At 41.1% G+C, this 26,381-nt stretch overlaps 1 protein-coding gene across 2 annotated transcripts in view; it reads left to right on the top strand.

Annotated features, from left to right (window-relative positions):
- Positions 1-26,381, top strand: part of TFAP2B (transcription factor AP-2 beta) — a 219,507-nt gene that overhangs the window by 119,345 nt on the left and 73,781 nt on the right. Inside the window, exon 10 of one of the 2 annotated variants that reach the window (XM_073335733.1) lies at positions 12,879-12,897. The exons of the other annotated variant lie outside the window; for it this stretch is intronic. The gene's annotated coding sequence lies outside the window, so the exon portion shown is untranslated. Of the gene's footprint in view, positions 1-12,878; positions 12,898-26,381 lie in introns of those variants that run through there. 2 annotated transcript variants of the gene reach the window in all.

Below are 26,381 nucleotides of genomic sequence, written 5' to 3'. Positions count from 1 at the left end.
AGTGTTTAACCAAAAAGTCATTCTTATATGGGTGGAAATATGTCTGACATTTAACCAGACTATGTGACCTGCTTGGGTTAAATTTTCAAAGTGACCTCAATTTCATCTTCATTTGAGCATGTGCAAAATCAGCGTGCACGCAATGTTTGTACATTATGGTTTGACCCATAAAACGGAGAAGATTTGAACACAGGAACCTCCTTTCTCCTTCATTTGCATCTGCAAATTATCTTCCACTTGGAAATTCTAGAGGCCACAGTTCTTCCCATGCAAAACTCGGCAAGGAAATTTGGTGCAAAGTGGCCTCCCGCCTATCCCCCAGGATTTCTTGCAGACCATCTTCTGGATTTATCTGAAAATACAGCCCCTATTTTGCATGATATTTTGGTGGTTTTATTTCTGGTAATAGGCCTGGCCTTGAACTGCAAGTGAAAAAACCCATGTCTGAACACATAGGAATCTTAATTAACTTTGGTTTGACATCCGTTCTAGATATGGATAACTGCATAGGGCAGAGAAGAGATGTTGGGTAGGATCAATGGACCTATGCCAGTTCACACTAGCTGAAGATCTGGCTCCTATCTCCAACTGTTCACCTACCTCTAGTTGTATACAGAAGCTTTCTGTAAAGACTCTTGACAATCTTAAGTTTAAAAATATGTCCTATCTGCACTTCATTGTACCCGAGTTCCCTTCCAAGGCAGCTGGAAAAATGGTTGTGTTCTAATCTTTCTGTCACTGATAAAAGAACAGAGTGTTTAGGGTATGTCTCTTAAAGTCAGATTATAGAGAGGAGAGCTACCTTTAGCACATTGCCCTGATTTTAATTTAGCATACTTCCTACCTCTAACTTCAAAACAAGCTCTCTTGGTGGGCGGAGGAGGGAAACAATGTATTACTCACCTACTGCTATGAAACGGTAGCGCAGATAAACTTGGCAATGATTCTGAAAGGAGTCATGTGATTAACCCTTCAGGCTAGAGGTAGAAGAAACAGATAATTTCACACAAAATCAGAAACGGAAGGAGAATTATAGTTAATTAGAAACAAACACACACATATTAGTGCGTGTAAGTCATGGGCAATTCAGGTGGATTGGTATACACACACATGCTACGTAGAGAAAGGATAAGTAACATGCAATCATTATAGATTAGTGTTACTTATTTCTTACATCCTTTTCACACAGGATGGAAACCACTCTGTTCCATCCCTTTCTGTCATTAGCTGCTGCTTCATTCTGCTCTGTGATCTACTGTTCTGCCATCCCTGCTAAGGGTTCTTTGTAAGGTTTCTCTTGGGCACCCTCGTTTCCTCATGTGAGTTGCTTCACATTTAACAGCTTCATGTGGGAGTCTGTATGTTAGCATATGGAGTGCATGCCACAAATGTGTCCAATGCTTCCTTCCACACTGAGTGGAGGCAAGCTGCTAGTTGGTAATTTCTTGGCTCTCCTTGTTGGTAATAAAGTCTCTTCATTCAAAGTCCAGAATCTTTTGTTGGCATTTATTTTCATTTATTTAACTTTTTACCAACTTTTCTGTTTGCAAATTGTCTGTGAAAATATTGCATTTGAAAAAAAAAATTTGCTCAAAATGAACAACCTAGAATGTTTGTGAATCATTCCTCGTTTTTGGACTAATTCTTAAGTAACTTGATGCATACATCTGAAATATGCTTTCTTCCGACTGGACACCTATGTTACTTGATATATTTCTGGTCCCTAATTGGGCGAGTGTGTCTCTTAGAATCAGATTGCTGATGTGAATGATTGTGACAACGCACAAATATTTTCTAATATCTACTTTAGGTTTCCCCTGGTAAATTCACTCAACAGAATATTCATGGAAAGCAAACACAAAATGGGTGTAATCTTAGTCTTCGTTTAAAAATTCAAAAGACTGTTATCTCTCCCTCACCCCCTCCTCCTTTCACCTAACTCATTCTGTTTTGGTTTGGTTTTTACCTTCTGGAGAACAAAATGCACCCTCATGCACTATAAAGTGGCTGCAAGAGATCATTTAGTGGAGAATACGTTTGACTCAACTTACTTGGGACATAAGCACATATCTAAATATAAGTGTATGCCTAAGAATTGTGCTGAATAAGTATGTTTTCCTGAAATGGGGCCTGTCGGACTGGCTGTCCTGATTTTGCCCTCATGAAAGACGTGCCAGAGAGGAACCTGACAACCCACGGTTCTCAAATGGAGGGAGGAGTCTATATCGCCCTACTCCAGAAATTGACTTAATGGGGCTCTGCAGAATCACTGGGGTCTGCCTATGCAGAGTCATAGTGAACTTTTTAAGATGACTCTTGTAACAGACACATTTCCTTTCCCCAGAGAAATGCTGCTTTACTAAGCCATGTATGAGTAAACAAAAAGAACTTAAATCCCTTAATCCCATTGATTCCTGTTTCTTTTGATATTTCCATACTTCCGGCATGTCAGGCAAGCTGAAAGAAGTTCATCTCAGAGTACACAGGATTGCTGAGGACCAAAAAAGATTTGTGAATTTTCCTCTGATGTTTAGAGATCAGTGTTCATAAGAATAGCTAATCAGCTGTTAACAACACTGTATACCTTTCAGGGAGTCTGCAAGCCATGAACAAGAAGGGAAACAGCAAAGGGGGAAGTTGGGGAATATAGATAATGAGGATAATGTAGAAATATTCTATTATTATTGATTGCAGCCTCCAACAGACAAGACAGGAGAAATGCAGGGATGGGGAGTTAAATATTGTCCCATTTCTTGGGTTTGATTACATCAATAATAGCACAGGGCTGTATATATTGCCCTTAATCCATTCATACGGCGTCAAGGGATGTCAATGGGTGAAATTTCATCAGTCCAAGTTCTATGCACCACTTATTGACCTATTCCGAAGCCATAAGTGCTGCCCAGGCCTCCTGTCGGCCTTCTGCACAGGAATGAATTTCACCCATTGAGAATAATGCCCAAGTATTAAGAGTAGGGGATGTGTCTTCATTGTTGTGGATGATGGCCTTATACATATTTCATTTAAGCAAAATTTCTGCTTAAAGTTAACAGGTTAACTGTTTAGTGCAATCATACTAAAACTGTGAGTGTATGTCCTAAAAATAATGGCTTGTTTTTAACACTCTGTCTATATATAGTCTAACCTTTTTGTTAAAAAATAAATGAATAAATACAAATAAGGCAGTTTATATGAACCATGGTTGCAACTCTAGTTTCTGCATTGACCTTCAGTACCCAGATTTGTATGTATTACATCTAGAGGCCACAACTGAGAGAAGAGCCCCAATGTGGTAGGCACTGCACATAGAGAGAGAAAGATACAGTCCCTGCTCCAAAGAGCTTACAGTTTTAATCAAAAGTAAGCTAAACACTGCTCTTTTCTTTCACAAGAGTTTCACAGTGAAATGGGGCTTTTTCACTGATTGTGCAAAATTGTATGAAAGTTTGGTCATGGAATTTTTGAAAGAAATATTTTGCAAAGCTGGAGGAAATTCCCTTAATAAAAGCAAAATAAAATGACTTTAATAGAATGCCTTGCAGTCTATTAGGTGCCACTTCAAAGCTCTCACTTCCCTCCCTCATTCTTCCACACATCTGGCCATCCGCTGGGATGGGAATAAAAGCATCTTCATACAAAACATCAAATTCACCATTGGTTCTTACAGCTGTTAATGCTGTGTGAGGGCAGAGGGTTACATAGCTTGGTGAGGTCTTCCATAGGTCAGCTAGGTATCTATATTCCAAATGTTTTAGAGATGCTCCACCACTGGATTTTTACACAGTTTGGTTATGCAGATGTAAGAACTTTTGCACAGGTAAGAACAAATTGCACCCAGCCCTCATATGGGTATGCAGGGAACTCCTGCACGAGTCATCAGCATAAATTGAACTCAAGACTTCAGCTGTAACAATCATAAGATTCTAACACTTGACTAAGGGAATAATTCCATTCAATGGATGCTGTAGTAGACGCTTGTCCTCTTGTGTGCATCAACCCCTAAAGCTCGAGAAAGACCCATGAATGCACAAGGAGGAGAGGGTGGGGAAAAAGCATCTCTTTTCCCACTATAGTTAAAAATCTTGGGAAAATAAATCTTGTTCTGTGTTTCTAACTTTCTAGATCTTTCTTTGGCTCTTCCGCTTTTATATCCCTGTCCAGGGACAGTCCCCCTCTTTCAGCTGACTAATAATAACCCAAAGGGTAGAAGTAATCATTTTTTATTTTCCCTTTGCCCTTCTAATAGTTTTCTGTGAGAAAACTTAATATTGATTGAGAAAAGGTTTGTTCCTTTAAACAAATAAAGATGACTTCTACTTTTTGCTGTGTCAGACAACCAATCCCAATAATGAAGAACTAAGTTTCCTCTTTAAAACCTTTGAAAATCTGACTTGCCCAAAATATAAACAGAGTACCATTTATTTACATGCAGCCATGAATTTGCCACCGAGTTTTCAGAGCCGATGTCAGATTTGGTTTGTAAGGTTGTCCTGGGTGATTTTAATGTTCACTTGGATATCCCCATTAGATTCCCGCACATGAAAATTTATGTCTGTGCTGGAGGCTCTCTTTTTTCTTTTTCTCCCCAATATATTCAGCACCAACAGTAAGGAACACGTTTTAGACTTTGTGATCTCTCTAGGTTTTAATTCCTGACCAGGACAAATCCAGTAATCAATTAAAAATATTATAGATCACACACTTATTACATGTACACACATCTTCTCCAGGACTATCATACTCTGTTATATTTTCTGCTGATCTTGCCGTCTACTAGATCCTGCCAAACTGCCTAATCATATTTCTAGTTCACATCTAGCAACATAGGAATTACCATATAAGAGCTCAGCAGACCAATATGATGTCTAGTCTTACATTCAGTCTCTGACCATGGCTGATGATAGAGGTTTCAGAGGAAAGTGCAAAAAAATTACATTATTGTGCAAATATTATACCATGATGTGAAAGCTCACCCTGAAGTCAGCTTTTGATGAGTCCACTGTCTTCATCTTTGAACATGGGAGTAGAGTTGTACATTTCTACCCTCATAAACAAGAGAGGAGTTTGGTCCCATCTTCACCTGTTTATAATGACTCTGTTCTGTCAATGTTTCTGGTTTACTGAAGAAGGGTAATGGAATCTGAAGGTCAGAGACTGGCGAGTGTGCGAAAATCATCTGGTCTTACAGTTCACTTTGAAATATGCAAACAGCATCTCGCCCACTATCAAAGCCTATGGAATAGGCAGCACACTTTTCTAATATCTCTTTAGGGAAACTTTGCCCTACACTTCTATGAGGTGCTGTCATTCAGAGGCATAATTTCAGCTAACATTGGTATGCTGAATATATGTAGGTTTATGTTTCGATCTCAGCTGACCCTAGGGAACTAATTTCTGATTCAATTAAATGACTAGGTGACATTCAGTCTGAATTTTTTCCTGAAGTTAAACTCTGAGAAAACATAGCTCATTTTGGTTTGCTACTACCTCCTTCCTGAACAATGCTGCAGTTCTCTTTGATGGGAACATTGGACAGCTTGCTCCCAAGGCTTCTAACCTTGGGATTGTCATTGTCCCAAGATGATAGCCCATGTGGTTACATCACCAAGACCTCATCCTATCATCCCCAGACCTAGCCAGATTATGGCCACTGTTGTCTCCAAAGGATGCTGAGGCTTTAATTCATATCTTTATTGCATCTTGGCTGGATGACTGTAATTCATTGTTCTCAGGCTTCCCGGACAGCTTACGAGTTAAAACTTATACAGAATTTTACAGCCAAGGATATTACAAAAATAAACGTTCAGGTCTTAGTACTGACTCCAGGTGATGTTTTATCTTCTCCATCTTAGAGGGTGTGATGCATGACTGATGAATCTCCAGAGATTTCGTTTTCATCAAATAACCAGAATTTTAGGAACCAAATTCATCCCTGGTGTAGATCTACTGTAGCCAGTGGAACTACACCCAGGAACCATTTGTCCCTTGATGTTTACCCAACTTTTAAATGAACTACTAAGCTGAAAGTCTCTTATCATAGAATCATAGAATATCAGTGTTGGAAGGGACCTCAGGAGGTCATCTAGTCCAACCCCTCTTATGAAATGTATGAGGTTTCCTTTTTCTGTTCAGGCTGTACCTAGTCTTTCTGGAGATGTCTGAGGTAGTGGTTGGAGCACAGGATTGAAGGTCCTGAGTTCTGGTTCTGACACCATTTTACACCATGGTCTTAGGCAAATCTACAAAAGGTTCAGATTCAGCCTAACTCCATGCCTATTGAAGCAGAGTGAGGCCACCGTGGGGCGCTTTGGAAAATCCCACCCTTAACCGCCGTGCCTTGGTTTCCCTATCTGTGATTGGATATTATAATACTTGCTTGCCTATACCACAGAGGTATTTGGAAGATTAATTTTACAGACCAACAGTTTCAAACTTAGCTGCCTAAAGTTCGGCACCTAAATCCAGATTTAGGCATCTAAGAAAATGGCCTGATTTCTCAGAGGTGTTGAGCACCTGCAGCTTCCATTGGGTTCAGGTTTAAAGTTAAGCATGCGCTAAAGCAGTATTGTCAGCTACAAGAGTTCAAAAATCATGAGCCAGATCCTGAAACATCATGAAATAGGCCTGAAAGCATGAGATTTAAAAAATAATAAATGTTGGTTCTCTCTCCTTTTTGTTTGTTTGTTTCTAGTTTCAGAGCCTTTAGGGTATGCTGGGGACTTCTTTTCAGACTCTACCTTGAAACCATGAGGGGTGCAAACTGATTTTGAAAAATGATTCTCACATGATCACCTGACTCCAGGAGCTGGGGCTTTAACAAAAATGCCAAATATGGCAAGACACACAATAAAATCATGAGAGTTGGCTGTGAAGCTGTCAGAGCAGGTGCCAGCTCACACCAAGGCTCCTAGGCCTCTCTGAACACTGACAAATACATACATAGAAAGCAGTCTGGCTGCCCTGTGTGTTAGCATTGTTAAAATAGATGTTAATTTAATAAGATGTATTTTGTGTTTAGACTTCATGAAATGCTTGGAGAATGCTTCATGCATTGATCTCACTTGTAACATCTGTAGCCCATGGTATAAACTTATATTGAGTGCAATGTAAAGCCCTAGAATCAAACAGGAACGGTACATTAATTAGCGTAAAGTGCTGGTCCTGCACACAAGAAGGCGCATGGAAACCAAATGTACTGTTGTAAAACATCAAAGGACAAAGACTTTGTTGGTTGCTCTCCCCACTCCACCACACCCACCCATGAAGAGGGCATGTCCACACAAGCTCATCTCATCAGCTTGAACTCTGTGGGAAGGGAATAAAAATGCCTGACGAGAAGGAACTGTATTTCACCATGCTGCTTGCAATTCAGAGAGGGAAATATTTTGAAGTATAAGCAAGGGATCCCCATGCTGCTTGACTTGGGTTAGCCTTAAAGGACATGCAGAGCTTGCATATTGTAATAGCTTTTGGAACCTAAGACTATCTCATTTGTGTGTGAATGTTTACCTGCTTTAACCTTGTAAATCACTCCTTTGTTTCTCTTTCTTAGTTAATACATCTTTAGCTAGTATTATAGGATTGGGTACAAGCTTTGTCTTTGGTTTGAGAGCTCAGGTACGATTGACCTGGGGTATGTGATTGGTCCTTTGGAACTGGGAGTCCCCTGAATAGTGTTGTGATTTTTGGTGTAACAGCCCAGCACAGAGGTGGGCTTGGCAGTGTGGCAAGATAGACAAGAGTGCCCAAGGTCTGTGGCTCCATGTGAAGGCTGTTATAATGCTTTAAGAGTTCACACTTGATACTTGGTTGGTGAAATCTACTTATAAAGCACACAATTTGGGGTTTGTGCCCTAGTTTGTGGCAGTCTGCCCTGAGATGGCACCCACGTTCATGAACCACTCCAAGCAGCTTGATATTGGCAGTACCGTAATTAGTGCTTTGCTGGATGTGGACCTTTTCATTGATTTCAATAGGGATTTTATCAGGCCCTTAGTCTCTCTGTGTCTCATGCCCCATTTCTATAAGTGGGGATAATAATAATTCCCTGTGTGACATGGGTGTTGTAAGGGTAAATTAATTCATGTTGGTCAGGAGTTCTATTATTATGGTGATGGGGGCCCTACGGGTACCATGTAACACAGTGAATTTGGCCCAGTGTTTATGAAGCGCTTTACAAACGTAAAACACTATGTAAGTGCTAACTATTCACCATAGTGATGACAAAATTAATAATTATTCCAATAATTAAAACGGAAAGAATCTTAAACTTATTCCACTATCAATACTGTTTGATAACATCTTGTATATTACTAGGGTGACCAAACATCCCGATTTTTTAAGGACAGTCCCGATATTTGGGGCTTTTTCTTATATAGGTACCTATTACTCTCTACCCCATCCCGATTTTTCACACACTTGGTATTTTTCCAGATCAACATTTTTAGATTTTTCATTCTTCAGAAAGTTTTAAAGAGACAAGGTGGGTGAGGTAATGTCTTTTATTGGACCGACTTCTGTTGGTGAGAGAGACAAGCTTTTGGAGTTTACACACAGCTGAAGAAGAGTTCTGTGTAAGCTCAAAAGCTTGTCTCTCTCACCAACAGAAGATGGCCCAATAAAAGACATTACATCACCCACCTTGTCTCTCTAATATCCTGGGACTAACACAGCTACAACACTGCATGAAAAAAAGTTTTGACATTTTGAATTTTTATCTTGATTTTGGATAAAAACAAATTTTGAAATGTCAGAATTTTCCCACATGATAGAAATTCCATTTTCTGACTAGGTCGAGTTACAGTGATGAGCATTTTACTTCCCAAAGAGATCCACTGAGATCAGTTGGATTATTCAAGACATAAAGTATTAGACAGTGTGAGGGTAAGTGTAACAGACTCTGGTCTTTTTACTTTCTGCACAAATACAGTGTTGTCTAAATTCATATTACTGAAGGGTAATGATTACATTCCTCTCTCCACCCTTTAAGCTCCTGGAAGAGAGATGAAATTCAGTGTTACAATTTCTATTTGCATTTAGATTAGCAAAACTTTTTCCCCCTTTTTTTTTTAGCAGAATAGCATTTGACCCATGATTCAGCAAAGTATTTAAGTACAGGCTTAATTTTAAATACATGCTTAAGTTTCATGAGATTTAAGCACACACTTTGCTTAACAGGTATGTACTTCAGAACATGCTCAAAGTTAAGCATGTGCTTATGGCTATGATTTAGGAAAAAAGTTAAGCAGATGCTTAAATTTAAATATATACTTAAGTTCCATAATAGAGTCAGAGTTACATGTTTTATGATGCTTTGCTTGAATCAGGGCCTTGCAACCTAAAGCCATTTGACAAATATCCCTTTAAGACCTTGTGTTGTGTATTTACTGAGTATCAAGTGTGACAGCATTTCTGTAGGCAGCTTGTATTGTACATCTGTGAAAACAGAGACATAATGAAAATGCTGACAGACCCTTGTGGATACTGCTGTAATCAGTCCTGAGTTTAGCTATTCTGTCACCTGCCCATTGCGTAACTATATACTTATATATAGAGACAGAGAGAGAGAGAGAGAGACAGATAGACAGAGAGAAAGAGAGAGAGAAAACTCTCACCAAATGGCAATGCAGCTTTCATTTCGTGTCATCCATTTTTATTTCATGCACAATATGGAAAATTCACCGATTTCCAGTCCATTAAAACACATTTCAGAGCCGTGTTGTTTGAAGTTACTTTACTTCAGAAACAGCTCTTTTCAATTAACTCTGAAACCTCTTTCAACAGCCTTTCATAAATAGGCCAACATCAATGGCATGCTCTAAGTCAGTATGTATCTCTAATGGAAATGCACAATGGGCCGCGCTCCATGCCTGCAGGGAGAACATCTTCCATTTCAGACAGATTCAATGAGAAGTTTTGCCAGCTATTCTGGGTCTCTCACTTTTTTTAGTCTCAGGTTTAGCTCACAGCTGATCAATGGCTTTGCTTTTTTAATTACACTGTACGGTCTGTAATGATTTGTCACTCATTGAACCTGGGTGTTCTTTTTAGGCAGAACGGGTATAAGCAAGGAAGAAAAAGGAAGTAACATGAAACGCTGTCAGTGAAGGCAGTTGGGTTATTTTGCCTGCACATCCCAATGTGCTGAGCCTGCCTGCACTGAAAGGAATAAATACATGCAATTGGGAAAAAAAATTAAATAGCAAGAATACTGAGGTTCAGATTTTCAAATGTGGGTGTCTACACATGGGGTAACATTTTCCACTTCACCTAAATGGTGTAATTGCCAAGTCACTTTTGAAACAGAGACTCATTATTATATTATTAATTATTATTACCATAGTGCAGTGGTTCTCAACCTTTCCAGACTACTGTACCCCTTTCAGGAGTCGGATTTGTCTTGCACACCCCCAAGTTTCACCTCACTTAAAAACTACTTGCTTACAAAATCAGACATAAAAATACAACAGTGTCACAGCACACTATTACTGAAAAATTGCTTGCATTCTCATTTTTACCATATAATTATAAATCAATTGGAATATAAATATTGCACTCACATTTCAGTGTAAAGTATATAGAGCAGAATAAACAAGTCATTGTCTGTATGAAATGCTAGTGCTTTTTTCTGTAGCCTGTTGTAAAACTAGGCAAATATTTAGATGAGTTGATGTACCCCCTGGAAGAACTCTGTGTACCCTTGATTGAGAACCACTGCCATAGTGCCTGGGAGCCCTAGACATGGACCAGGTCCCCATTGTGCTAGGTGCTGTACAAACATAGAACAAAAAATGGTCCCAGCCGCAAGGAGCTTAAGCCCCCAAGTCACTTAGGCACATTTGACAATTTTACCCTGAAGCTTCATAGTTCACATATCTAAATAAGTGCCCTGTTTTTCAAAAGTGCTAAATACTCAGCAATTCCTTTTGACTTTGATGTGAGCATCTGGCTGCTTAGTACTTTTGAAAACCCGGCCATTTTAATGGGGCCCTAATAGGTTCCCAACTTTAAACATTTACAAGTGAAAAATCTTCCCTGGCAATACAATGTGCCATATCTTTCCACTACATCCTTCACAGACAAGTCTCCGGTATTGTTTCACAGTATGGGGGTGTAATGGGGTTTACAAACCCCATGCTGAGCACAGAGAGACGGGAGAAGAGAATCTTCCCCATTTACAGGCAACCAGGCTGACCACACTTCAGCACAGCTGTCAGAATTGCCAATCATGGAGGCACCTGCTCACAGCTGGGACCAATGGGAAAAATAAGCCCAGCTATAAAGGAAGGAGAACAGTAAGCAACTGGGAGGTAGAAAGGCCTGGGATAAAAGGGGAGGGGGAGTAAATGAAACAGCTCTATGCTAGGATGCTGCTATGAACCTGACAGTGAGACAAAGGGGGACAGCAGGCCCTGGGGGGCAAAGGCCTGATTGACTTATTTTAAATTAAGTTGATGGACTGGGCTAGTTGGAGATGAATAGGGGAGAATCAGTTAGGAGAAAGCTGGACCTTCTAAGGAGACTGGCCCAAGAGCAGTTGACAGGGGGTTACGTGCTTGATGTGTGAACAACTCTTGCTTAGTGGATCTAAAGAAAAGGGTAATAGGCTAGGACTCAGGGGATTTGGGTTCTGCTGCTGGCTGTGTCACTGACTAGCTGTGCAATGTTGGGTAAAGCACTTTGCCTCTCCAATGCTTTTCTGCTGTTTCACCTATTTAGATGGTGAGCTCTGTTGGGCAGCACCTGTCTCTTTTATTATGTGTTTGTACAGTGCTAAGTCCAAGGGGCCTCCAATTTCTATTGGAACCTGTAGACATTATTATGAATGATTAACACAGTTAAGCTTTTCTGAACTTTATTTCAAACTTTTTTCAAAATAGCTCATGAATAAAGCAGACGAATCACATTTTACTTCTCTCTAAATGACTCTTTAGTTGAAATATGACAAATTTGCAAAACTGAAGAATTTCAAAGAATGTTAATTTTTTTGGCAAGTGAAGATAAACTCACTCAGATTAGAAGCTTGTGAAGTTTCAGAATAGCCAGTTTGTAGATTGCAAATCAAACAACGGCCCCCGCCCCCTCCAAGCAAACAACACATTTCTGACAGACCCAAAAAACCCAACCCTTTAATGAAGCAATAAAAATATTGACTTGAAATTCTCTGAAACAATGGCTTTTCTGCAGACCTCTAGGACTTGCTCTTGAACACTAATAGGGGATACTAACCTTACTCATGTGAGTAGCTCCATGATTCTGCATGTTTGAGGGGCTGATCTCAATGGGGTTACACAAGAGAGAGCAGCCTATGACAGGGTTTGTTGTGAGAGGGTCTTTTTAACCTGACCAGAGAGCACCAACTGTTGTCAAGGGTATGGATAAATCAAGGCCTTCTAGCCTCACATCTTTTCCACCACTACACCCAAAGGGACCTGCCCAAAGCACCTGGCTCCGAGATGCCCTTCCCTGGGCAACACAGCCAGGAGAAGTTTGCAGGGGACAGACTATGGGAATCTCTAGGTTCTGGGGGGTCCTTCCATAAAGCAACCAGAGCTTGCTACCAACAGGGTACAGGGGATAAATGAGAGCCTTCCCACACTCTTCCGCATTATCCTAGGGGGCCCAAAGGGGTCTGTGTGAGGTACCAAGCCTGATGGCCTCCCTGTCCCTCCATTCAAGCAGGACAGCAGCTGGGAGGAACCTTCACATCATTACCCATTATACTCTGAATATGCTATTGTTTTGATGCTGAGATCTGAAACTGCCCCTGTGCATTTGGTTCCAGATCAGCTCTAAAGTGGGACTGTGTTCCATGTATAGTTACAAGGTATAGGGATGTTGCCAACCCTCACAATTTAATATTTGGTATTTTCTTAAAGCCCCAGGTCCTGGAATCAGATGAATATGTGAGAATTTCAGGTTTCATTTAAAGAACAGAAACAAAAAAGTAAGTCTTTAGCCCTTGAGCTATAGAGAAAATCTTAAAAATGTGAATCAAAGACTCAAAAAACAGAAAGTAACATTAAAAAAAGGAGATGTATTCTTTTTAAAAGTCTCAATATTTTTGGGGGGCCTGACTAATTATTTTTGAAAACTTGAGTTTGGCTATACTGCATATGGGGCCAGAATCTTGCAGAAAAGTTGTCCTCCAGATTTCAAATCAAGATGATAAAAATCTCTCAAAGAGCTGATCTCATGAGATTTCTGCTATCTTGGGTCAGATTAATTTACATTAATATTTGCATGATATTTTCAAAATGTAAAATGATATAGAAGTGTTAAGTATTATTTGTCTAAATTCTGCAGTTTTTTCTCAGGGCCTGCTCCTGAAAACACTTCTTCATGTGACTTCCATAAAACTAGAACTAGTTCAAAACCAAAAAATCCCCCACCCCTTTCCCAATTTTTTCCTCTCCCTGTCCCCCCCCCCATTTAAAAAAAAGGGTGAAATTTCATTGAAATTTTTCAATTGCTGAAACATTTGAATTGGTTAAAAAAGCTCAATTTTTTGGTAGTGATTTATTTTTTATGGATGAAAACTGAATTTTCTTCAAAACTCTCCCTTCCCATCCTTGATGATTGTATTTTTTTTTTCTGGTGGGGGAGGCAAGTTACCCAGCTAAAGAGAGAATTGAAATTTCAACAGAAACTCACAGTTTGGGAAAATCTGACCATCTCTAAATGGGGCTTGTCATAAATATAAAAGGAAGGGTAACCACCTTTCTGTATACAGTGCTATAAAATCCCTCCTGGCCAGAAGCAAAATCCTTTCACCAGTAAAGGGTTAAGAAGCTAAGGTACCCCGCTGGCACCTGACCCAAAATGGCCTATGAGGGGACAAGATTCTTTCAAATCTGGTGCGGGGGGATGGGGGGACAAAAGGTTTGGTTTGTCTGTGTGATGGTTTTGCCAGGAACAGATCAGGAATGCAAGCCTTACGACTCCTGTAAAGTTAGTAAGTAATCTCGCTAGAAAATGCATTAGATTTTCTTTTGTTTAATGGCTTGTAAAATAAGCTGTGCTGGAGGGAATGTATATTCCTGTTTTTGTGTCTTTTTGTAACTTAAGGTTTTGCCTAGAGGGATTCTCTATGTTTTGAATCTGATTACCCTGTAAGGTATTTACCATCCTGATTTTACAGAGGTGATTCTTTTACCTTTTCTTCAATTAAAATTCTTCTTTTAAGAACCTGATTGCTTTTTCATTGTTCTTAAGATCCAAGGGTTTGGGTCTGTGTTCACCTGTACCAATTGGTGAGGATTTTTATCAAGCCTTCCCCAGGAAAGGGGGTGTAGGACTTGGGGGGATATTTTGGGGGAAGACGTCTCCAAGCGGTCTCTTTCCCTGTTCTTTGTTTAAAATGGTTGGAGGTGTCAGCATACAGTTCAAGGACAAGGCAAAGTTTGTACCTTGGGGAAGTTTTTAACCTAAGCTGCTAAGAATAAGTTTAGGGGGTCTTTCATGCAGGTCCACACACCTGTACCCTAGAGTTCAGAGTGGGGAAGGAACCTTGACAGGGCTGTTGACATGAGTCAAGTTTTTGGTTTCCCGTGTGTAACTATGTGCAGTTGTTAGGCTGTCAGGGCCAGATTTGTGAAGGTATTTAGGCACCTAAAGGTGCAGATAGATACATGCTGGGATTTTCGAAAGCACCCAGAGGCCAGATCCAAAAGGGTACTTAGACATTGCAATGCCCAACCCCTATGCCCCCTGCTGTCCAGTGGAATCCTCAGCCCTGAGATAAGCCCCTAAGAATGAAATCCTCATAAGGTGGGAAGCTGAGTGGGGACCCACCTAAACTATCCAGGAGTAGAAAGGGGTGTGGCTAAGCCTAGATTTTCAAAAGTATTTAGGTGCTGAACTGACAGGCCAGAAAGATGAGCAAGGATTGGAAAAGGCAGCATCTTCAGGCACCTAAAGATCTTTAAAACTGGCCTTAAGTCTTTAGTCAACCAAAAGTCTCTTTGCCTGGATGTCATTGGAGACAGTTCCATGAACACCTTTGCTCAGTGTGCAGCTGTGATCAAACAAACAAGATGTTAGGACACATGTAATGGGGTGGAGAATATTGTGGAGATTATTACAAAGCCCTTATAAAAACCAATGCTGTGGACTCGTCTAGAAGACTGTGTGTAGTACTGATCACTGCATTTCAAAAAAGGATACTGCAGAATTAAAGGTTCAGAGAAGAGTGATGAAAGTGATCAAGGGCCTGGAAAAACTGTCATGTGACAAGAGATTGAAATGATTGGGAATGGTTTGTTTTAGACAGGAGCAGACTCTGGGGGGAGGGATAGCTCAGTGGTTTGAGCATTGGCCTGCTAAATCCAGGGTTATGAGCTCAATCCTTGAGGGGGCCATTTAGGGATCTGGGGCAAAAATTGGGGATTGGTCCTGCTTTGAGCAGGGGTTAGACTAGATGATCTCCTGAGGTCCCTTCCAATCCTGATATTCTATGACTAAGAGGGAATGCATTAAAAGTATAAAATAATGGTCTAGAGAAGGTCAGTGAGGAACTTCTGTTATTATGATCTCATTACTCAAGAATAAGGGACCATTCAATGATATTAAAGGGTGGCAAAGTAGAAACTGATAAAAGGAAATGTTTTTCCACATATGTAACAGAACTGTGGAACTCTTTGCCACAGGAAATCATTGATGTGAGGAATTTAGTAAGATATCGAGAGTTATAATCAATTATAACATTTTCTGAAGGAATATTAAACCTCATACTGTGGGGTTTAAGTCAATTTCTATTAAAAGATTAGGATGAGACCTAATGAGGGGGGAAGATTCTCTCACGTCTTCCGAATGTGGGGTTCTTACATCTTTCTCTGAAGCATTTGATGTAAGTTACCGTTGGAGAAAGCATGCTAGGCTAGATGGATGCCAGCTCTGATACAATAAGGCAATTCCTATTTTCCTATATCAATTGTCTTTGAAAGAGAAATGCAAGTGGTGTGACTACAGCCAGAGAAGAAGGGATGGTTTAGTAGTAATGCCACTGGAGTTTCAGAAGACCTGGCTTATATTCTTAGCTCAGCCAGAGGCTTCCAGTTTGGCTTTGGGCAAGTCACTTAATCTGTAAAATGGAGATACTACTTCCCTGCTTCTCAGGGCTGTTGTCATGAGGATAAATCTATTCAGACACGATATTAATTTGAGAAACTGAAGACATTCAAAATTTAAAGGAACCTATATTACTCTGAAAACGTCAAACTGAAATGTCAAGTGGTAGAACACAATGGGTATCTGAATGGCCGTGGTACCAACCAGTTCTGTGGGAAAGGCCAAATAAGTAGAGATGAAGGCCAGATCCTCAAAGGTATTTAGACACCTAACTACCCTTGAAATCAGTGGGATTTAAGTACCTATTTACCTTTGAGGATCTGGGCCAAATGAACTTTTCCAGTGAAACGCGAATCAGCTCGAACCTTTACCTCAGACTCTTAATGACCCCACACCAGTACACAGGTTTAAATAACTTGGGTTGACTTAGAATCATTATTATTAGTTTTCAGTGGTGGGTGACTGCATTTCAAGGCACTTCCTGGTTCAGGATCAGAGTGGAGGTAGAAGTGCAGGCGTAACAATGCCTAGTACTTTTCATCTTCAAGACCCCAATCCTGCAAAGCCCTTCAGCATTTGCTTAACTCTACGCACATGAATCCAACTCAGGGCAGCATCCTCATTCAAGAATGCTCATAAGCACATGCTTCAATTAAAATGACGGATGTGTTTAAGTGCTTTCCAGAGTTAGTATCACAAGCAGTCCCATTAAAATTAAATATGTCCTTCAGGCCCCAATCCTGCAAAAAACTTCAGCAGGTACATACCTTTATGCATATGGATAGTCATAGAATCATAGAATATCAGGGTTGGAAGGGATCTCAGGAGGTAATCTAGTCCAAGCCCTTGCTCAAAACAGGACCAATCCCCAACTAAATCATCCCAGCCAGGGCTTTGTCAAGCCAGGCTTTAAAACCTCTAAGGAAGGAGATTCCACCCCTCCCTGGGTAACGCATTCCAGTGCTTCACCACCCTCCTAGTGAAATAGTATTTCCTAATATCCAACCTAAAACTCCCCCACTGCAACCTGAGACCATTACTCCTTGTTCTGTCTGCTACCACTGTGAACAGTCTAGATCCATCCTCTTTGGAACCCCCTTTCAGGTAGTTGAGAGCAGCTATCAAATCCCCCCTCATTCTTCTCTTCCGCAGACTAAACAATCCCAGTTCCCTCAGCCTTTCCTCATAAGTCATGTGTTTCAGTCCCCTAATCATTTTTGTTGCCCTCCGCTGGACGCTTTCCAATTTTTCCACATCCTTCTTGTAGTGTGGGGCCCAAAACTGGATACAGTACTCCAGATGAGGCCTCACCAATGTCAAATAGAGGGGAACAATCATGTCCCTCCATCTGCAGCTAATGCCCCTACTTATACAGCCCAAAATGCTGTTAGTGTGCCCTTGTTACCAAGAAGGCTGTTGACTCATATCCAGCTTCTCATCTACTGTAATCCCTAGGTCCTTTTCTGCAGAACTGCTGGCGAGCCATTCGGTCCCTAGTCTTTAGCAATGCGTGGGAGTCTTCCATCCTAAGTGCAGGACTCTGCACTTGTCTTTGTTGAACCTCATCAGATTTCTTTTGGCCCAATCCTCTAATTTGTCTAGGGCCCTCTGTATCCTGTCCCTACCCTCCAGCGTACCCACCACTCCTCCCAGTTTAGTGTCATCTGCAAACTTGCTGAGGGTGCAATCCACGCCATCCTCCAGATCATTTATGAAGATATTGAACAAAACCGGCCCCAGGACCGACCCTTGGGGCATTCCGCTTGATACCAGCTGCCAACTAGACATGGACCCATTGATCACTATCCTTTGAGCCTGATGATCTAGCCAGCTTTCTATCCACCTTATAGTCCATTCATCCCACCCATACTTCTTTAACTTGCTGGCAAGAATACTGTTGGAGACCGTATCAAAAGCTTTGCTAAAGTCAAGGAATAACACGTTCACTGCTTTCCCCTCATCCACAGAGCCAGTTACCTCATCATAGAAGGCAATTAGATTAGTCAGGCTTCAGAAATGATTCCTTGAGGATCTTGATTTTTCCAGGGACTGAGGTGAGGCTGACTGGTCTGTAGTTCCCAGATCCTCCTCCTTCCCTTTTATAAAGATGGGCACTACATTAGCCTTTTTCCAGTTGTCTGGGACCTCCCCGATCACCATGAGTTTTCAAAAATAATGGTCAATGGCTCTGCAATCACATCCACCAACTTCTTTAGTACCCTCGGATGCAGCACATCTGGGCCCATGGAATTATGCTCGTCCAGCTTTTCTAAATAGTCCTGAACCACTTCTTTCTCCACAGAGGGCTGGTCACCTCCTCCCCATGCTGTGCTGCCCAGTGCAGTAGTCTGGGAGCTGACCCTGTTTGTAAAAACAGAGGCAAAAAAAGCATTGAGTACATTAGCTTTTTCCACATCCTATCACTAGATTGCCTCCCTCATTCAGTAAGGGGCCCACACTTTCCTTGGCTTTCTTCTTGTTGCTAACATACCTGAAGAAACCCTTCTTGTTACGCTTAACATCCCTTGCTAGCTGCAACTCCAAGTGTGATTTGGCCTTCCTGATTTCACTCCTGCATGCCTGAGCAATCTTTTTATACTCCTCTCTGGTCATTTGTCCAATCTTCCACTTCTTGTAAGCTTCTTTTTTGTGTTTTTAAGATCAGCGAGGATTTCACTGTTAAGCCAAGCTGGTCGCCTGCCATATTTACTATTCTTTCTACACATCGGGATGGTATGTCCCTGTAACCACAATAAGGATTCTTTAAAATACAGCCAGCTCTCCTGGACTCCTGTCCCCCTCATGTTATTCTCCCAGGGGATCCTGCCCATCAGTTCCCTGAGGGAGTCAAAGTCTGCTTTTCTGAAGTCCAGGGTCTGTATTCTGCTGCTCTCCTTTCTTCCTTGTGTTAGGATCCTGAACTTGACCATCTCATGGTCACTGCCTCCCAGGTTCCCATCCACTTTTGCTTCCCCTACTAATTCTTCCTGGTTTGTGAGCAGCAGGTCAAGAAGAGCTCTGCCCCTAGTTGGTTCCTCCAGCACTTCCACCAGGAAATTGTCCCCTACTAGTCCTTGTCCTAATAGTCCTATTGATGTCTCTGGGATGACTTATCTGTGTAAAGTTATTCGCATGCTTACATTTTTGCTGAATCAGGCCCTATGTTCTTTGCTGGATTGGGGCCTGAGGAGGCAGGTAACATCTGGTACTGGAATTTGGAAATTCTCAATTTCCTCCACGATTTTTTTTTAAATAAATCCATGATGTTTGCAAAAATTGAGAACATTGAGTTCTGTGCAAAGTTCCTATACTTTTATTCCCTTCATGAAATTCATACAAATTTCCTAAAATTTTACAATCCCTCAAGTTTTTGCATTTTGCAAATTAATTTTTTTTAAACCAATACTCGGTCCCACTCCTGGACCCATGTGGGCAAACCCTGGACTTGATGAGGGCTGCACGTGGGAGCAGAGGTGTATTGGGCGGATCTTGCTGCAGGGCTGGGGTATATTGTCTTTAGCACATTTCTCCTCAATGCCACTATGGATAGCTAGTGCAGGATAGATTTTAGTTACTTGTTTTATCTAAAGCAGATCAGAATCTTCTAACAATTCATTCAATAGTAGAGCAGAAGGGGGTGAAAGCAAAATATCAGAGTATTGAGGTTTTCTCTGGTTAATTAGGCAGCAGGGCCTAGAATCTGCCTCATTTTTTTTCTTTTTCTTGCCAATACTTTGTGACCTGTCCCCCTGAGCTAAATAGCTAAGAATTCGATCCTGCAAAATCTAACTTGTGTGTGCAGTCAAGGACTACTTGCAGGCTGAATCAGGCCATGTCTTTCTCATGATGATTTATCACAGTAAAGCATTTTGGGAAACAGTTTGAATGACGGTCACTATGCAAAATGTAATTGCGTTGCACCATAAATGAGATAAAGCAAGGCCCCAGATCTAAGCACCCTTGCATGATGGGAGAACCGAGCATCTGGGTCCAAACCTGGAATAGGGTAGGTGCTTGGCAGTTTGAAGATTAGATAGATCTAAAGCGTGTGACTCCCTTAAATCAGTAGAAAAACTCCCATCAACTTTAACAGGCTTTGGAATTTTAGATCAGGCCCATAAAAGGCCAAATAAGAACCTGGATCAGAACGTCCCACGGATTTTGTTGCTGTTCAGATTTGGATCAGCATCTCGAGTTGAACTTTTCAGCCTGAGCTGAAGGAAAAAATTCTTCATTCCTTCCCTCCCACCCCATCTCTAGACGCCACACACAAATCAGCATTAGAAATGAAAAACGTCCTTGAAGTGGAAAATGTCAACTCTGCTGCCTGAGCTATTCCTGTATTAAGACCATTCAGGCTTTGGCTGTGAATGAGCTTTTTCTCATTGCAAAAGAGCTCACATTTAGTTAGCAACATGTCTACTTTTCTCCATTTGGTTCCTTCCAAGGTGTTGTGTCATACACAATGATGTCACATCTTGGAGGATGAAGGGGAAAAAAGGCCTAAAGCTTTTTTTTTTAGCTTCACTGATTATTGGAAAGCTTTAAGAGGCCTGCTCAGCTCTCGACTGCAGTTTATCTGCTGTCTCTCGTTTTCCTTTGTATATGTTCACGTCTCTAAAAGAAAAGGAACCACATTCTGAGCAACTAGCTGCAACCTCCTGCCGTCTGATTAATGGAATCTCTGTTCATCCGGATATCCAGCCCCACAGATTCCCAGTGGCTCCAAAAGTAGAATTTTTAAAAGGCTGCAGGAAAATAGTTTGGATTTTAATCTGTGCTACTGTAAAACATTGACCTAGCTAGGAAAACCTTTATACTTCCGAACGATTTTGGCCACAGCACTTATTTCATTTGGGGCTTTGTAATTATTGTTTAACTCTCAAATGTGGTGTTCCTGGAAAGCCAGAATTTCAGTGGCAGTTACAAGGGCTTCACTGCAGAAATGCATGCACATTCTCTTGCACTCACAGAAACACATATGCATGCATGCAAGCAACTTCCTGACATGCAAACCTGCTCACTGTATAACTCATTTACATGATCAGGTACCCCATGCTAATAGCTGTTTCACTGCACAAATGCAAGTTTTGACAAGTATCTAGTTAACTGAGGTGTCTGGCCTCCCATCGCTGTATCTGAGCACCTCCACAACCTTAATGTATTTAGCTCATAACACAACTCTGAGGTAAGAAATTACCATTTCCCCCATTTTACAGCTGAGGAACTAAGGCATAGAGAGGTTAAGTGACTTGCCTGAGGTCACACAGGGAGTTTGGGATGTACAGGAAATGGAACCTGAGGCTCCTAACTCATAGGCTTGAGCCCTAATCACTGGACCACCCTTCCTCTTCATATAGGATATGCACAACTGCCTCTGGAAATGCACTTCTTAGGGAAACCAGTTTCAAAAGGTAGCTAGTGACACTGGATTCCTCACTTCTCAGCTGCCCAAGCTGAGACATCTTAAAGGGGCCCATTTTCCATAGAGAGGGCAGGTGCTCAACACTTTCTGAAATCAGGCCTGTTTAGGATGTCCCAAGTTGGGCTCCCAAAATCATTGGTCATTTTTTAACATCTTGGCCTATGTTTTGTTGTAAAGCACCTAGGATACTTTTGAACAGAGCCCCTTTAGAAATTAAATGTTATTTAACGTTAGAAAATAAAACAGATAAGGAAGAGGAGACTATTTATTTCTTAGGCCCTGCTTCTGCAAAAGACCTGCACCCACCTTTACTGTGTATGTGAGAAGTCTCAGTGGAGTTATCAAGGCCTTTGTAACTTCTTTGGGGAAGGGACTGTAGTAACTACTTTTATGCCTTCAATCCTGCAACTGCTTATGAATGTGATTAATTTTACACTCACAATTAGTCCCATTGGCTTCAGTGGGGCTGCTCATGTGTTTAAAGTTAAGAACACCTACATCTTACAGGAAAAGGTTCTGAGTTTGTACAGTACCTAACACAATGGGACCCTAATCCTGACTGGGGCCTCTGGGCACTGCTGTGATAATAAATATGAGATAATATTACTAATGTTAAGATATGAATGGCTAACGGGTGAAATGATCATCCCATTTGAATCTGGCCATTTATGTACCTATTTTAGCTTTGTTTGTTTTGCCCTATGCATGAAATGGATTTGTTCCCCTAAAAATGATGAAACAGACACAATTATCTGTCAATTTCCGATAACATCAGAAAGCCAGGATGAACACACTGGTCTCACCTGACTTTTGTTGTGGTTGCCAACTAATCACTCAGTGCTAGAAGGAAATTAACAGATTAGTCCTCCACTGGCTGACTGGATTCACTATGTATACTATTGTAGGAGACTCAAATCAGGTCCTTCCTGCTTCATACACAGTAGCTTCACCCAAGAGGAATGCTGGCTCTAACTGAGGTCGCGGACCCTGTATTAAGCTTAGCTGAATGTTCGTCTTTACACATATTACATATCCCATTCTCTCTTAACTCTTACTCTGTTATAAAGAGCCCTTCCTTCTAAAATGGACATCAATATGTTCTCTGTCCATTTATTGGTAGGAGTCCACTCAATATCTGTGATGATCTTCATTATAAAATGATCTCAAAAGGTGTAGCTTGATCCTCCGTGTGGGTATATGAGGAAGACGGAGAAAAAAGAGGTTGAAGCCAGAGTTTTATGTTCCATGGGGCTAATGCAGCCAAGATTTGTGCTGAAAAATTATAATGAAGCTCCACTAAGGCACACAGTATGCCCATGGAGCCTGAAGTTCAGATGAACAGATGCATGTTCAAACTTTTGGTGACATTGAATTGATTGATGACCTAATACAGAGAAGTTAACCCAAGATTAACAGGCACTGAAGCTACCAAATCAGAGCTATCAGACATTTATTCTAAGTTCTTTACTTCTCACTGTTCATCAGACAGAAACAGAGACACTAGTTTCCTTGGAGTAAATTTCTGCTCTCCCCCCAAAACCCCTATTGTGGTGAGGATCAAAATCGCAGCATGAATAGATAAATCCTGCCAACTGTCAGAGCCCATTAGAATCTCTGTAGCCGGATGCCAGTTAAGGTAAACAGGCTGTATGCATTACTGTCACAATTTCATTGGATTATATTTGAACTGTAGAACACTGTACAAATTGCATATAATTGCCTTCCTCATGACTGCATGTGTGGCGTGTGAAACTTCAGAATCCTGATCATCTGGAATGTGCTAACTAATTACCATGCCCATCAAATGAGGGCACAGGAAATTGTCTCAAACACCGGTATCCTGCAAGGGTACTCCTAATTAGATATTATTTCCTGTTCTCCGTCTGAGCACTTCCAAACACTACAACTAAGAGGTTCACAAGATTCTGCATCCCTGCTTCACAAAAAAACCCCTAAATTCTAGGGTCTCAAGAGCCTGTGTAGATGTACCCTCACAGACAGCCAGGTCCCATTTCACAGTAGGGTAGAGTTCTGTGCCCGGGCTGTACCCAAGGATCTGTGCACTACTGATGGATTGTTGAGGACCTCAAAATGTGGCTTATGTAGCACTTAAGTGATGAATAGTCTTGTGCTGGCTGGCACAAGTGTGACTTTCCCCGGTTATTAAACTACCCAACAATCATTTAAAATACCCAAGTTAAAAAAATGTGATTGTGCTTAGTCTTTGTTTGCCTCTGTGCATTGCATTGTTAATCCTGTGGTACATGTAAGACATAGCTCTTGGGGACACACAGAGTGCTGGGGCTGTAATGCTGTACCAGGGTGGGGAGAGATGGGGCGCTTCAGGGTCTATAAGCTGTGTCCTCCTTTAGATGGAGATGCTTAATCCTTCTGCCTGTTACTGGTATCTATCCTGGTGGAATTTAAAGATCCCATGAAACTTGTCCAAAGCAGCAGACAATCTGGTGTCCAGCCCTTTGATCCTTTTCCTTATGAAGCAGGTTCTAATGTTCAAAGTTCTGTGCACACAAATATGGCAGTGTCTATTGCGTTGCATCGCACAGTAACTACAGCATCTACCACATTATTGTAAAGTGCTTTGGGACAACTTGAATATAAAAGGTGCCATGAAATCCTGTTCTCCTCTTTCATTACTTTATGCTCTATGGTTTCCACCCTCCATTATGCCCGTGCCTAACTTCACCCCTTTATGAAATCCCATTGTTTTCAGTGGGACTGCTGGAACAAGTGACATTAAGCATATATGCAAGTGTTTGCAGGGTTGGGCCTATGTAATATATTATGTTGCAACATGATAGAATACTATACAATCAGAAAGAAATGATGGGCAGAGTTCTGGGAGATAGGAAACTTCATTGTGTTACTGGCTTTGCCGATTACTTAAGTGAATCACTTAGGCCAAAATTTTCAAAAGCAATCAATGATTTTGGGTGCTTTATTTTTTGAGTGTCCAAATTGAGACACCTGGGCCCAGCTCCTCAAAGTTGCCTAATTCCCAATGAAATCAACAGGCATTAGGTGCCTAAATAGCTTTGGGGATCTGGGTCCTACGGCCTGATGTTCAGGAGTGCTGAGCTGGATATAATCATTGTGTCTACGTTGCCAAAACAGACTTGGGGCAATGAGTCTCATAATCCAGGTCTACAGACTTGGGCTTGCAGGGTTCACACTATGGCACTAAAACTAGCATTGTAGACATTCCCACCTGGGCTCTGAGACCCAGCCCCGCACCAGGCTTCAGAGCCTAAGGTCCAGCCTGAGTGGAACATCCACATGGCCATTTTGAGTACCATAGTGTGAGCCTCGGGAGCCCGAATCTGTAGAGCTGAGCTCTGAGATGTGCTGCCGCATTTTTTTTTTTTTAAAGAGTGTAGCCATTCCCTACTGTTTGAAGCTGGGCACTCAAAATCTGAAGCACTCAGAATCAGTGGCAGCTTTTGAAAATATGGCTGTTAACCTCTGTGTGTAAAATGTAGACAATCTACCAAACAGATGGATGGTGAGGTTAAAATAGAATTCTGGCTCCAAGGTAGAAGGTGCAATAGAAATGTGAAGTGTATTGTGTGGTTATAGTGTATCTCAACGCCTCTTTTATAATGTAATGTAGACTGACAACAAATTTAAAAAACAAATACTTTTCTGATCTGTGAGGTTGAAGGCTGTTAAGCACTAGCTACAGCTAAGTACTCTAGAGGGAAAGACGTGTGCTGTTGTGGGCTGATATCCTCAATTGCCTTTTCCCAAACAGTAGCTTGTAGAACTGAGAAAGCGACATCCAGTGGAAAGGAGAAACCAGGGGCAAGAAGGCGGATAGAGAAATATGGCATGGGCATCCCATAAATAAAAACAATCTTCATCCACCTAATACTTTGCTCTCACCATTTTAAGCCTGATTCAAAGCTTATTTAAGTCAACAGAGTCACCTTCCTTTAGCGAGTTTATATAGAAGCTGCAGCATCTATAAAGAAACATTTATTTACAAAAAGAAAAGGAGGACTTGTGGCATCTTAGAGACTAACAAATTTATTAGAGCATAAGCTTTCGTGAGCTACAGCTCACTTCATCGGATGCATGGAATGGAACATATATATATACATACAGATAAGTTGGAAGTTACCCTACAAACTGTGAAAGGCTAATTAGTTAAGGTGAGCTATGATCAGCAAGAGAAAAAAACTTTTGTAGTGATGATCAAGATGGCCCATTTAGACATTTGACAGGAAGGTGTGAGGATACTTAACATGGGGAAATAGATTCAATATGTGTAATGACCCAGCCACTCCCAGTCTCTATTCAAACCCAGGTTAATGGTATCTAGTCTGCATATTAATTCAAGCTCAGCAGTTTCTCCTTGGAGTCTGCTTTTGACGCTTTTCTGTTGCAAAATTGCCACCCTTAAGTCTTTTACTGAGTGGCCAGAGAGGTTGAAGTGTTCTCCTACCGGTTTTTGAATGTTACGATTCCTGATGTCAGATTTGTGTCCATTTATTCTTTTGCATAGAGACTGTCTGGTTTGGCCAATGTACCTGGCAGAGGGGCATTGCTGGCACATGATGGCATATATCACACTGGTAGATGTGCAGGTGAATGAGCCGCTGATGGCGTGGCTGTGATTAGCTCCTACGATGGTGTCACTTGAATAAATATGTGGACAGAGTTTACAAATATCTATTTCCAAATAGATACTATAGATACTATACAGAGAAAAAAGGACCAGATCTTCAGCTGGTGTAAATTGGCATCGCTCTGATCTGGCTCTTAGCATGCAGTAAAAATATCTCTATTAATAAAGATTGGCACAAATACAGCATCTTTCTTAAGGATCTCAATCAACTTTGCAGATATTAAAGGAACGCTGTGACCAGAG

Source organism: Lepidochelys kempii, chromosome 3 (assembly GCF_965140265.1).
Source record: "Lepidochelys kempii isolate rLepKem1 chromosome 3, rLepKem1.hap2, whole genome shotgun sequence".
In the NCBI taxonomy this organism is placed as follows: Eukaryota; Metazoa; Chordata; order Testudines; family Cheloniidae; genus Lepidochelys; species Lepidochelys kempii.
The sequence above is the reverse complement of the archived record's forward strand: the minus strand, read 5'-3'. Positions and strand labels throughout refer to the sequence as shown.